At 31.8% G+C, this 13,028-nt stretch overlaps 1 pseudogene; it reads right to left on the bottom strand.

Moving 5' to 3' along the window:
• LOC137622683 (uncharacterized) overlaps positions 1 to 13,028 on the bottom strand; it is a 406,262-nt pseudogene that overhangs the window by 37,886 nt on the left and 355,348 nt on the right.

Raw genomic sequence — 13,028 nt, 5'->3', positions numbered from 1 at the left:
ATAATAATAATAATAATAATAATAATAATAATAATAATAGTATTATCATTATCATAATCATGGTATGAGATGACAGTTATAGTAAAGCATTAGTCAAACAAAAACCTAAAGTAAAATGGAATTATAAAAGGTATGATTTACTCCTCTTCCTATTACCGACCATTTATCAGTAAGCTTTTGTTATCAGACTGATAAGCTCATACCTTTCTTCATTCCAGGCGTCTTACTACCAGGACAACAGTCAGAATTTGACTTAACAGACTAAATCTCTCTCTCTCTCTCTCTCTCTCTCTCTCTCTCTCTCTAGGGTTTCTATAAGATGTATCTGGACTGCATAGACCAACAGCAACCACGTACATCAGACCAGTCTCTTTGCTGTATGTGGCAAAGCCTTTCGAGCCGAGGAGAAGCAAATGGGTTGGAATCCAAAAGCCGAGGAATTAGTCACGAATTCTGAAATCCTATGGCTTCAAGAAACAACCTCAGAATGATAGATCCTCGTTACATAAGGCCAATAGCAATCATGTAGATGGGAAACTACTCTATCCTAACATAAAAGGATTTTAGGCTGGATGTACGGTAGGATGTAAGGAGAGTGGTCGAAGTAAATGCTTAAAGAACTTTGAAGAATATGTAGCCGAAAGTAGGTTGGATAAGAGGTTTACCCGAAGGCTATAGCCTAAAGTGGTTGCAGCTATCAGTTGAGAAAGGAATGCTGCAAAGATCCTTTTGGTGATTAGGACAGTGAACCGCATGACGTGCAATGATATCCTAATAGGGGAGTAGGATCTCTAGCAATATATCAGTCTTGTGTCAGTCTGCGAATATATATATATATATATATATATATATATATATATATATATATATATATATATATATATATCTATATATATATATATATATATATATATATATATATATATATATATATATTTATATCTGTATATATATATATATATAAATATATATATATATATATACATATATATATATATATATATATATATATATATATCACTAACCCCGTGATTTTAATCAATGTAAGTATAAACCACAATGACATTTGATATCGAACTCTACCTTGGGAATGTATATCCAATGAAATTCATTTATGATAACAGCTTGTGGCTGGGCAGAGATTGAACCTATACCTCTTGACCGAAGCCATGGCTGCGAAGAATCTGCCCAGCTAGAAACTGTTATCATAAATGAATTTCCAGTGGCTATAAATTCCCAAGGTAGAAATAGATATTAAATGTCATTGTGGTTGATATATACTGTATATATATATATATATATATATATATATATATATATATATATATATATATATATATCGATAGCTCAGTTGGTAGAGTCCTCGCAGGCATGGTTTCGGCTAAGTGGCACGAGTTCGAATCTCTGCCCAGCCAGAATCTATTACCATACAGAAATTCCAGTGGATAAATATTCCCAAGGTACAATTAGGTATTAAATGCCATTCTGGTTGATATATATATATATATATATATATATATATATATATATATATATATATATATATATTTATATATAAATATATATATATATATATATATATATATATATATGATAAATTTTGCACACTTAAACGTGTTTCTCATATTTCAAATAAGCCATATATATTAACACATTAAAGTCTGGATTCTCTTAACAACCTCGGGATCACAGCCCCAGGCGAAATCGCTCAAAGACTATAGTGCCTGACCGACCGGGCTTCGAACCCTGGTTCAGGATACTTGGTGTGACATTGACCACACCACTCAGCCTAGACGTTTCCTGAGGCAATGACTTCCCCAAAAGGTGCCATTTATTGGATGGTATTCCCCACCAGATTCAAGTCATAATAATAGTAGGAAAACCTGGCACTGCCTGAGTGGTATGGTCAATGTGACACAGGTATCCTGGACCAGGGTTCGAAGCCCGGCCGAACAGATACTATAGTCTTTGAGTGATTTCGCCTGGGGCTCTGATCCCGAGGTTGTTAAGAAATTCAGACTTTAATGTGTCAATATATACGGCTTACTTGATATATATATATATATATATATATATATATATATATATATATATATATATATATATATATATATATATATATATAGACACACACCAAGAACAAGAATATCGATTCCCTACTTTTTTACCTAAAATCTAGCTCGCTGACATTAAGCAATATCAAAGATTCGCTCAACCGGAACATGATATCGACGTCCAATAATGGACGCCTCACTGTCAAATTTGACGTTTCAAAGGAATAATAATAATAATAATAATAATAATAATAACAACAACAACAACAACAATAATAATAATAATAATAATAATAATAATATCACTCACTCACTCCATTCCCTCCTTTCATGACATTTAAAAATAGGACGGCTATAGAGGGCGAAAATTAGTAAAGGTTTGGTGAGATAAAAAAAAAAAAAAAAAAAAAAAAAGGGTATTCAGACCGACCTACTCTTAAATGACAACGCCTGTTGATTCATTGAATGACTGACAGCGGTGCGGCGGTAGACATACAAAAGGTTACCTAGTGTTATTTTAGGGTAATGGAGGGGATTCTTCTATTATTTATGGAGACAGAGACAAGAAATGTTACCTATAGACCGCTTAGCTCTTTAGAGAATTGGGAATTGTTTCTGATTAGCGGTGGTGCCACATTTCCAATTTCCACAGTCAGTCTTTAATCCAAGGTGACTTATTGTGCTGGAAGATATGGCACCGTCCTTCAGAACAGAATAAATGCCACGTCTTGATTATTCCTATTCTGTGCATTAATTGGTAATTTCTGGGCGAGTTGACATAATATGCTGGAAGATATGGCAACGTCCCTCAAAACCGAATCTAAATAAATGCCATATATTCTTCATTATCACCATTCTCTACGTAAATTTGTGAATTTGGGGTGAGGTGACTTAATGCTCGGGAAGATATGGCAACGTCCCTCAAAACCGAATATAAATAAATGCCACATCTTCTTCATTATCACCATTCTCTACGTAAATTTGTGAATTTGGGGTGAGCTGACTTAATGCTCGGGAAGATATGGCAACGTCCCTTAAAACAGAATCTAAATAAATGCCACATCTTTTATATTATCACCCTTCTTTATGTAAATTTCTGAATTTGGGGTGACCTGACTTAATATGCGGGAAGATATGGCAACGGCCTTCAAAACAGAATGTAAATAAATGCTATATCTTCTTGATTATCACCATTCTCTACCTGAATTGGTGAAATTTGGGTGAGGAAATTTGGCACCAGCTTTATTCTCCTTGTTTCATCCCTTTGTAGCTGGAGTATAGAAGAAAGGTAGGTTGGAGAAAAAAAGAAAAAAGAAAAAAAAAAAAAGTGTATAAAAAATTTCTTATTATGGTAGAGTATTGTATAAAGAAAATAAAATTTTAAAAGTGAACTTCAGCTTATTCATGCATAGTTAGTAAGTAAAAAAATATTGAAATAATAAAGAACCTATGAACGTTTTAAAGAAATTAATAAAAAAAAAATATTAAGTATTCTAAAATAATGTCGATATATATATAAAAAGACAAATAGATAGATAGATAGATAGATAAATGGATAGATAGATAGATAGATATCCATTAATATAAAAAATAATAAAAAAAAAAGAATATATCTCCAATAAAATAGAGAAAGGATATACCATAAAAGTGACCGCTTAGTAGCCCCCAAATAATCGTATATCATTTGAAGGTGAATAACTGGAAATATTGTCCAGAGAAAATGAATAAATGCCACAGTTATATGCTTCTTGGGGTAAGGAGACGAAAAGAAAGTCTTTGCGGTCTTGGAAAAAAAAGAGAAAAAAACCAATACGCAATATTTCATGTTTTAGATGAGGTAAGTAAGATCAAATGGAGTCCGAAGATAGAAATAAAATATAATAAAGGAGTTTATGTAGTATTTAATGGTGTACCTGTCATTTATTTAGTTTGGTTCACAGTTGAGAATTTAAGGTGTAATTCTCTATTTGCAAATTACGGTAAAGCATCGTGAAATTTATTAAAATTAACTTGAGCGTCTGAGAGCGAATTTACGAGATGCCAAATATTAGCATCATCAACATCATCAACAACAACAGTAGTGATGATAATAATAATAATAATAATAATAATAATAATAATAATAATAATAATGATAATGATAATAATAATAACAATAATAATAATAATAATAATAATCAAAATAATAATAATAATAATAATAATAATAATAATAATAACAATAATAATAATGATAATAAATAAACAAATAAACAGACTGTATTTTATACAACTTCCTTGGCTGAGATAATAATAATAAAAATAATAATAATAATAATAATAATGATAATAATAATAATAATAATAATAATAATAATAATAATAATCATAATAATAATAATAATAATAATAATAATAATAATAATAATTAACCTATGCTATAATTAGGAATTTGTTTTTCCGCATAACATCATGAAATTGAATAAAAGTAACTTGAGTATGTGAGAATTCACGTAATAATAATAATGATAATAATAATAATAATAATAATAATAATAATAATAAGAAGAAGAAGAAGAAGAAGAAGAAGAAGAAGAAGAAGAAGAAGAAGAAGAAGAAGAAGAAGAAGAAGAAGAAGAATTATTCTACATCATTTTCATTAAAAGACGTGTGTGGGATTGAAAATAAATATCATTATATTTACCCAGATCTATTTAAAAAAAAAGAAGAAAACAACAGTTAGATATAAGGAAAATATTTTTAAAAATGTATTTTGAAAAGCAAAGACAATTTACAAAAGACGAAAATGGTTTAAAGGACGAGGAAATAAATTGGGGAAATAAATGTTAAGTTATTTGTTTATTGAATAATGTATGAAAATGTATGTACAGTAAGACGAAGGTAATTAAATAATTTGCTTATTGAAAGATGTATAAAAATGTATGTACAGTAAGACGAAGGTAATTAAATTATTTGCTTATTGAAAAATGTATGAAAACGTATGTACAGTAAGACAAAGGTAATTAAATTATTTGCTTATTGAAAGATGTATGAAAATGTATGTACAGTAAGATGGAAGTAATTAAGTTATTTGCTTGTTGAAGGATGTATGAAAACGTATGTACAGTAAGACGAAGGTAATTAAATTATTAGCTTATTGAAAGATGTATGAAAATGTATGCACGGTAAGATGAAAGTAATTAAGTTATTTGCTTGTTGAAGGATGTATGTAAATGTATTTCAAAGGTAGTTAATAGTTGGAAGTCCCAGACCTACATGGCTGACGACTATGGAGCGTGAAGTAGGAGATGATGAGTGGAAAAATATTGAATTAAAGTCTCATGATAGAGACGAATGGCGAAATCTAATCGAGGCCCTTTGCGTCAATGGGCGTAGGAGGAGATGATGATAATGATGAATTGGAAATACAAAGAGAAAATCCACAGTAATAGATAATATCAATAGGCGTAGGAGAAGATGATGATAATGATGAATCAGAAATACAAAGAGAAAATCCACAGTAATAGATAATATCAATAGGCGTAGGAGGAGATGATGATAATGATGAATCAGAAATACAAAGAGAAAATCCACAGTAATAGATAATATTTCCGCCTACCTGTAAATTCATCGTGGCCGTGTTTTCAATGACGAAGACAAATCTTGGAGACGACTCCTGGACATACTTGAAGGAGGGATCCAGGCCACGGCTGCCGTTGCCCGCCATGTTTCTGAGAACAGGAAAATTTGGTTATTGAAAATCTATCCATGAATGGTGGAGGCAAGGGACAGTGATAATACCCTAGCTAGAGGTACTTTGAGACTAATAAAAGGAATAAGTATTGAAAGTCAAGCATGGTTGACACATATCCGTTGAAGGTATGTTTATAGATATAATATAATAGCATATACCTCCTCTTATATAAGATTTACAGATATAGAATTTCGTATACGTACGTTTTTTTCTACATTGGGCTTACTTATACAAATTTAAATTAATTCTAAAACTACATTTCAAAAGATTAGAACATATTTATTGATACAAAAGGATATTTTGGACTATTTAAAATCGGAATAAGCATGGAGATAAATATCATTTAAATATTTACTAAATTTATCGATAATAAATATGCATTTTGATTTATTACTATAAAGAGCACTACGTTTGTGGATTTTAAACGATGTTTTAGGCATAAAACGTATTTAATAATGCCTAAATATGTTGATAAAGATATTATGAAATATAATGTAGGTTTAAGTAAACCTATATATATCGGGTAAAGAAAGCTAAGGCCAAGCGTAAGGCATTTCTCTTTTATTAATGGTCAAGTCTAGTGATACAAAAGATCAAACTGTTGACTATCACAAGGCCTATAGGATAACTTTCCTTTTATAGTTATATTGACTTATAACATGGTGAAAAGGATAAAATGACTCCCTACTTCCTTTTTCTTATATTGATGTCTAAAAAATAGTCAAACTAAAGGGGCAATCAGTAGAACACAGACCTCCGCCGCGGCAGCTTATTTCTCGACCTTTAGCTCCACCTTGACCATTGACCTTAACATGTATTAATTGGCGTGGATTTTCATACACTCAACTATGAACCAAGTTTGTAGCCTCTGTGACAACGATATCCAAAATTATGGCTGATTACATGAATTGGACATTTTACTTGACCGTGACCTTGACCTCTGACCTTGACCTTCAAAAATTTAACCATTTCCACCTTTTTACATAACAGTTAATCCCTGCAAGTTTCATTACTCTGCGATTAAAATCATGGCCAGGATGCTGTTCACAAACACACACACACAAACAGGGGGGAAAACATAACCTCCTTCCAACTTCGTTGTCGGAGGTAAAAAAGTAAAATGAAGTCGCTGTACCTTCCAGCGATGAAGTCCTCCGTCTGCTGCATGATCTCCCACACAGATCTCCCCCCACAGAGGGCGTTGTGCTTGGTGGGGGCGATTCGGTTGTGACTCTTGTCATTGCAGAACTTCCGAACCTGAGGGAGGCGAAGACGAAGGTAATTAATTTATTTGCTTGTTGGAAAATGTATGAAAATGTATGTTGAGTTGTTTGTGCTTTTTTTAATATTATTGAAGGATTTGTTGTTAGCCTCATGTTTCAAGATGAAGGTAATTAAGTTATTTGTATAATTTTATATATATATATATATATATATATATATATATATATATATATATATATATAAATATATATATATTATATATAATTATATATAATTATATATATATATATATATATATATATATATATATATATGCTGTATATGTATGAATATATACAGTATATATATATATATATATATATATATATATATATATATATATATATATATATATATATATATATGGCAACAACAACAACAAATACAGCAGTTTCTAGTCCACTACAGGGAAAATGCCTCAGACATGTACTTATTCATGTCTGGAGTTTGGCCATTTTCATGACTGGCCACTACGAATTGGTGATGGTGGGCGATTCTTGTCTGATCGCTCACAGCAAACCAACCTAGTATGGGTGACCCTAACTAGTGCAGCTTTGCACATTTACATACATATATAAATATCTAAATAGAGGTTAGATTTTCCTTCATATTTGGTCCTAGTGACGCAGTTAACAAAATGGTAAAATAGTTTGACTTTATTTTAGTTACTAAAATAAATATTTCAATATACTTTTTCATCTTGTAGTTTAAGCATCTTAAAGTAAACTATCATATTGTATTACTTTTTTACATCTTGTAGCTTAAGCATCTTGAAGTAAACTATCATACTGTATTACTTTTTACATCTTGTAGCTTAAGCATCTTGAAGTAAACTATCATACTGTATTACTTTTTACATCTTGTAGCTTAAGCATCTTGACGTAAACTATCATTTAAGCATCTTAAAGTAAACTATCATACTGTATTACTTTTTACATCTTGTAGCTTAAGCACCTTAAAGTAAACTATTATACTGTATTACTTTTCATTTCTCTTGTATATGAGTGGGACTAAAAGCTACTATTTTACTTATATTTGATTATTTATCAAAATATTTACTTATTTATTATATTAAGGAAAGGTTACATTAAATGAAGGATAAAAGGAAAAAATATTACAACCATAGAATGCGTAACCATCAAATAATCACCTACTCCAGAAAGGAGTCTATTATCATTGATAAAAATTATATCATTTTATGATACGGTAACAATAACACAATCAATCATTAAGAAAATTCTGTTTATTAATATTACATAAAAAACGAATAGTACCAGAGAGAAAAAAAGAGGAAGAAAACATTTAAGAGTAACGGAAGCAACAGTAACAACAAAGAGTTGTAAACAAATAAACAAGAGCAGCATCCACATAAAGCTGAATAAAATGAACTTTTGGGCGTGTCTGTTGTAGACTGATAACCTCGTAAGGACGAGTGCTGCCGGAATTGTATGTGGTCGTACCGTAGATTTTTCACCCGTAGTCTGGCTTGTAGGCGCCTTTATATTGTCAATAGGGGACACTAAATTTAAAGTTTACGTGCACTAAAGCGCTGTAACATCTACTAAATTCGTTCAATCGGGAAGAGCACCAACTTCTGGTTCTATCTTTGATGATTATAGCGATTTGTGTACATACACACACACACACACACACACACACACACACATATATATATATATATATATATATATATATATATATATATATATATATATATATATATTTCCTCTTGGTAGAGGTTGCTTCACACTTTAAATTTTACCGCGACCAACAACATCCGTCTAACTTTCAGCTACAATACAAATGTAGTCACACAAACCCCAATAGACTGAGTGGTACAGCACTCGGCTCACGTTACCAAGGTCTATGTTTTATTTCTGGCCTATTGGCCAATCAGCATTTCACTAATAATTCATTTGAACATCTGCTGTGGCTTAAAAATAATTTCAACATAAGGGCTATAATATATATATATATATATATATATATATATATATATATATATATATATATATATATAGAGAGAGAGAGAGAGAGAGAGAGAGAGAGAGAGAGAGAGAGGAGAGAGAGAGAGAGAGAGAGAGCAGTGTTGGAAGGCCCAGGCCTACATGACTGAGGACTACGAAGCGTGAGGTAGATGATGAATAGAGAAGTACTGAATTAAAAGCTCAAGATAGAGACGAGCAGCAAAATCTAAACGAAGCCCTTTGCGTCAATAGACGTGGGAGGAGATGATAATGATGATATCTATACACTGTTTATATATATATATATATATATATATATATATATATATATATATATATATATATATATATATATATATATATATATATATATATATGCGTGTGTCTACATATACATAGTATTTATATACATATACATATGTATGCTTATAATATATATTACATATATACATATATATGCATATGCATATGTGTACACACACACACACACACACATATATATATATATATATATATATATATATATATATATATATATATATATATATATATATATATATATATATATATATGTATGTATGTATATACATATACATTATCAACCAAGAAAACCAAATTCAAAATATTTATATATATATATATATATATATATATATATATATATATATATATATATATATATATATATATATGGAGGAAAGTAGAGCAATTAAATATTTATATGATGATGCTAGTCCGCTGACTTTTGGCATGAGAACTTGGCAAAAGAGCAGCTGAAGTTCAGCTGAAGAAATAATGCTGACACGATGATTTCATCCTCAAAGACGACACAAAACGGGTGGCTTCAGGATAGGACAGCAAAGGCAGGCAGTGCTGGCTAAAAGTCACCGCAAAGATTCCGGGCAAAATAAGCCCCACCCACTGGTAACGCCTTAGCCAATCACGTTGTCTCATATGTTAGCAGCGGTCACAATACATCCCCTTACAAATTTCAATACATAAACGAAAGGCGAACATAACTTGGACCATCTATCATAAGCTTTATTGGTATCTGGGTTGGGATGCTTTAACGTGGTAAAACGGTTTGTGTATCCCCCTGCTCAGCAAAGCTTGACTAGTCAGGAAAACCCACACTAGGTTGGTCTGCTGTAAGTGATTAGACAAGAGAATCACACCTCACCAATCCGCCGTGGTCAGCGTAGTGATGAAAACTGGCCAAACCCCAGACATGAATAAAGACATGTCTGAGGCCTTTGTCCTGCAGTGGACTAGAAACGACTTCATTTGTTGTTGTTATTCGCATATACGGGAATAATTATAATCTAAGTTTTTTTTTGATATATCATAATTGATTTTGCAGGAATTTCAATTACCAAGCTTAATAGAATTTCGACCAGACATGGTCTTCTCTAAGCTAGATTTTCGCAATATATCTATTTCGAATTATGTTGATTATAATTCGGTATATAAAAATATAATCTTAAAAAAATAAGTTTATACATGACCACTTCCACGTCTAGTTTTTCGACACAATAAACCTGACTCAGCTCTTCTTTCTACTCATATTGACATATTAATTATCCTTTTATTACGGCAATATTTATTCTATTTCGTCGTTATTCTTACTTATGATACCAATCCAGTAAATCCAAATCATATTTATTTTTTTTTCCTTTTATCGTTGCAGCGAAATTTTTATTTTGAGATTCATTTTTTTTTTTATTTAAATATTTTTTACCTCAATTTTCAATGCTAAGAGAGATAAATATATTTCTAAATCATATTCAAACACATTTTACTAATTCAAACACGCCTCTCATAGATATTAATTGTTACATCGTAGTCATCCTAAATTATTAATTACTACTAAATAGCAAACTTTATTTTTTTTATTATCTAATAAATCTATAAATTTATAAACGTATTTTCTTCTAAAATGACTCTCAACATCATCAGGTCTTGTCATTTCCTTCTATTACTAATTAATATTCTAACAAATATTTTGTTTCTTATGAAATAAATATTAATTAGTAAATGAGAAAATTTATTTTTATTTTATTTGTCTATAGGAATGACCTTGAATATTTTCCTTTGAATCTCTTCCTTAACATTAAAATTATTTTCGATTAATTTTTGGTGGATATGTACGATCTCTATAGGTTTTTTATTTGGTAAAAATGGTCTTATATAACATTAAAATAACCCTATGACATACAGCCTACATGAAGAACGAAAGGGCCCTTATAAATCTACTCTCTCTCTCTCTCTCTCTCTCTCTCTCTCTCTCTCTCTCTCTCTCTCTCTCTCTCTCTCTCTCTCTCTCATTTATTTGTCTATGACACCCCATTTATATCTTGCCTCTATATTGGCCCCATTGATTCAATGTACCTTTCAGAACCAGAGAGAGAGAGAGAGAGAGAGAGAGAGAGAGAGAGAGAGAGAGAGAGAGAGAGAGAGAGAGAGAGAGAGAGAGAGACCTGATCTGAGAGAAACGTAGGGAAAAAGATGAGGTAGGAAAGCTATATAAATTATCCTCCTACGGATAGTATTGGGAAACTAATGTCAATAAAGAGAGGAAACAAGAACGACAATCGAATTTTTGCAAAGTCGTCTGACCTCAAAAATCAATTTCATTTTTATTTAGGATAAATGGACGTTCTAACATTTTATTCTAATATCTTGATCAATTTACGAAGGTTTAAGACCAAGTCACAATTATTTGGTTCTGACGAACGAAAACGAATTACCTTAACGTGGTGAAAGGGTTTGTGTATCGCCATGATCTGTACTAGTCAGGGACACCCATACTAGGTTGGTTTGCTGAGAGTAATCAGACGAAAATCTCCAATCATCACCAATCTGCAGTGGCCAGCATGGGGAAGAAAAGTGGTAAAACCCCAGTCATGAGTAAAGACACGTCTGAGGCCTTTGTCTTACAGTGGACTAGAAACGGCCGCATTTCTTGTTGTATTGTTGTTTGATTAAAATAACTGACCCAAGTTCGATTGTAAATAAGGATTTATGAAATGAGACAGCGCTGGATCGGGGGGGGGGGGGAGTCCCTTCAGTGTTGAAGAGGTTGGACAGCAAAATAGACGATAGGAAGCGGGAACAGTGGTAAGGCAGAACGCTAAAGAACTGGTCGAAGTTGGAACGCTTCGAAGAACCTCTCATCAACATCATTATCATCTCCTACGCCTATTGACACAAAGAGCCTCGGTTAGATTTCGCCAGTCGTCTCTATCTTGAGTTTTTAAATCAATACTTCTCCACTCATCATCTCCTTCTTCACGCTTCATAGTCTTCAGCCATGTAGGCCTGTGTCTTCCATTTCTTCTAGTACCTCGCGAAGCCCAGTTGAAAGTTTGATGAAGTAATCTCTCTTGGAGAGTGTGAAGAGCATGGACAAACCATCTCCATCAGGCTCTCTAGGAATGTATATTATGTTGCACCCTTCTGGTTCTCTATCATTACTTGAGTGAGGTTGCTATATTCAAGGATGTAAAGGGCAATAAGGAGGAGTATGAAAAGAAATAAAAGGCGAAGAAACGTAGGGTGGTATTGAGAAAAAAATATATATATATTGACGTCAAGGGAAAATTATGAAGAAACCTTGAAGAATATGAAAAAATTGGATGATAAAGTAAGAGAGAACTTTAATTAAAGTAAGGCTATTTCTCTGTTGGCAAGTAAATGGAGTAATTGGAATGAGAGAATGGAATGAGTAAATGGATTTTCTATTCAGAGAGACAAATAGGGAGACGTTGCCTCACGTCAATCAGGATTGTTGGAGGACAGGACAAAATTGAATGACCCTTGAATGAGGGGATAATTGAAAGGGTCAATTCAGGTCTCAGAGAAGGTTTTAAAGTTGAAACAATGAAACCAGAATATTGCAAGTACGCCGTGAGTTGACTAGAGAATTGTTATATAATCGTGCATGCAGTTTAATGTATAGTGCAGTGTACTGTAAAACTGACAGTACAATATACAGTAAATCTTACAGTACAG

Source organism: Palaemon carinicauda, chromosome 29 (genome assembly GCF_036898095.1).
Source record: "Palaemon carinicauda isolate YSFRI2023 chromosome 29, ASM3689809v2, whole genome shotgun sequence".
NCBI lineage: Eukaryota > Metazoa > Arthropoda > Malacostraca > Decapoda > Palaemonidae > Palaemon > Palaemon carinicauda.
Note: the sequence above shows the minus strand (reverse complement) of the source record. Positions and strands in the feature narration are given on the sequence as shown.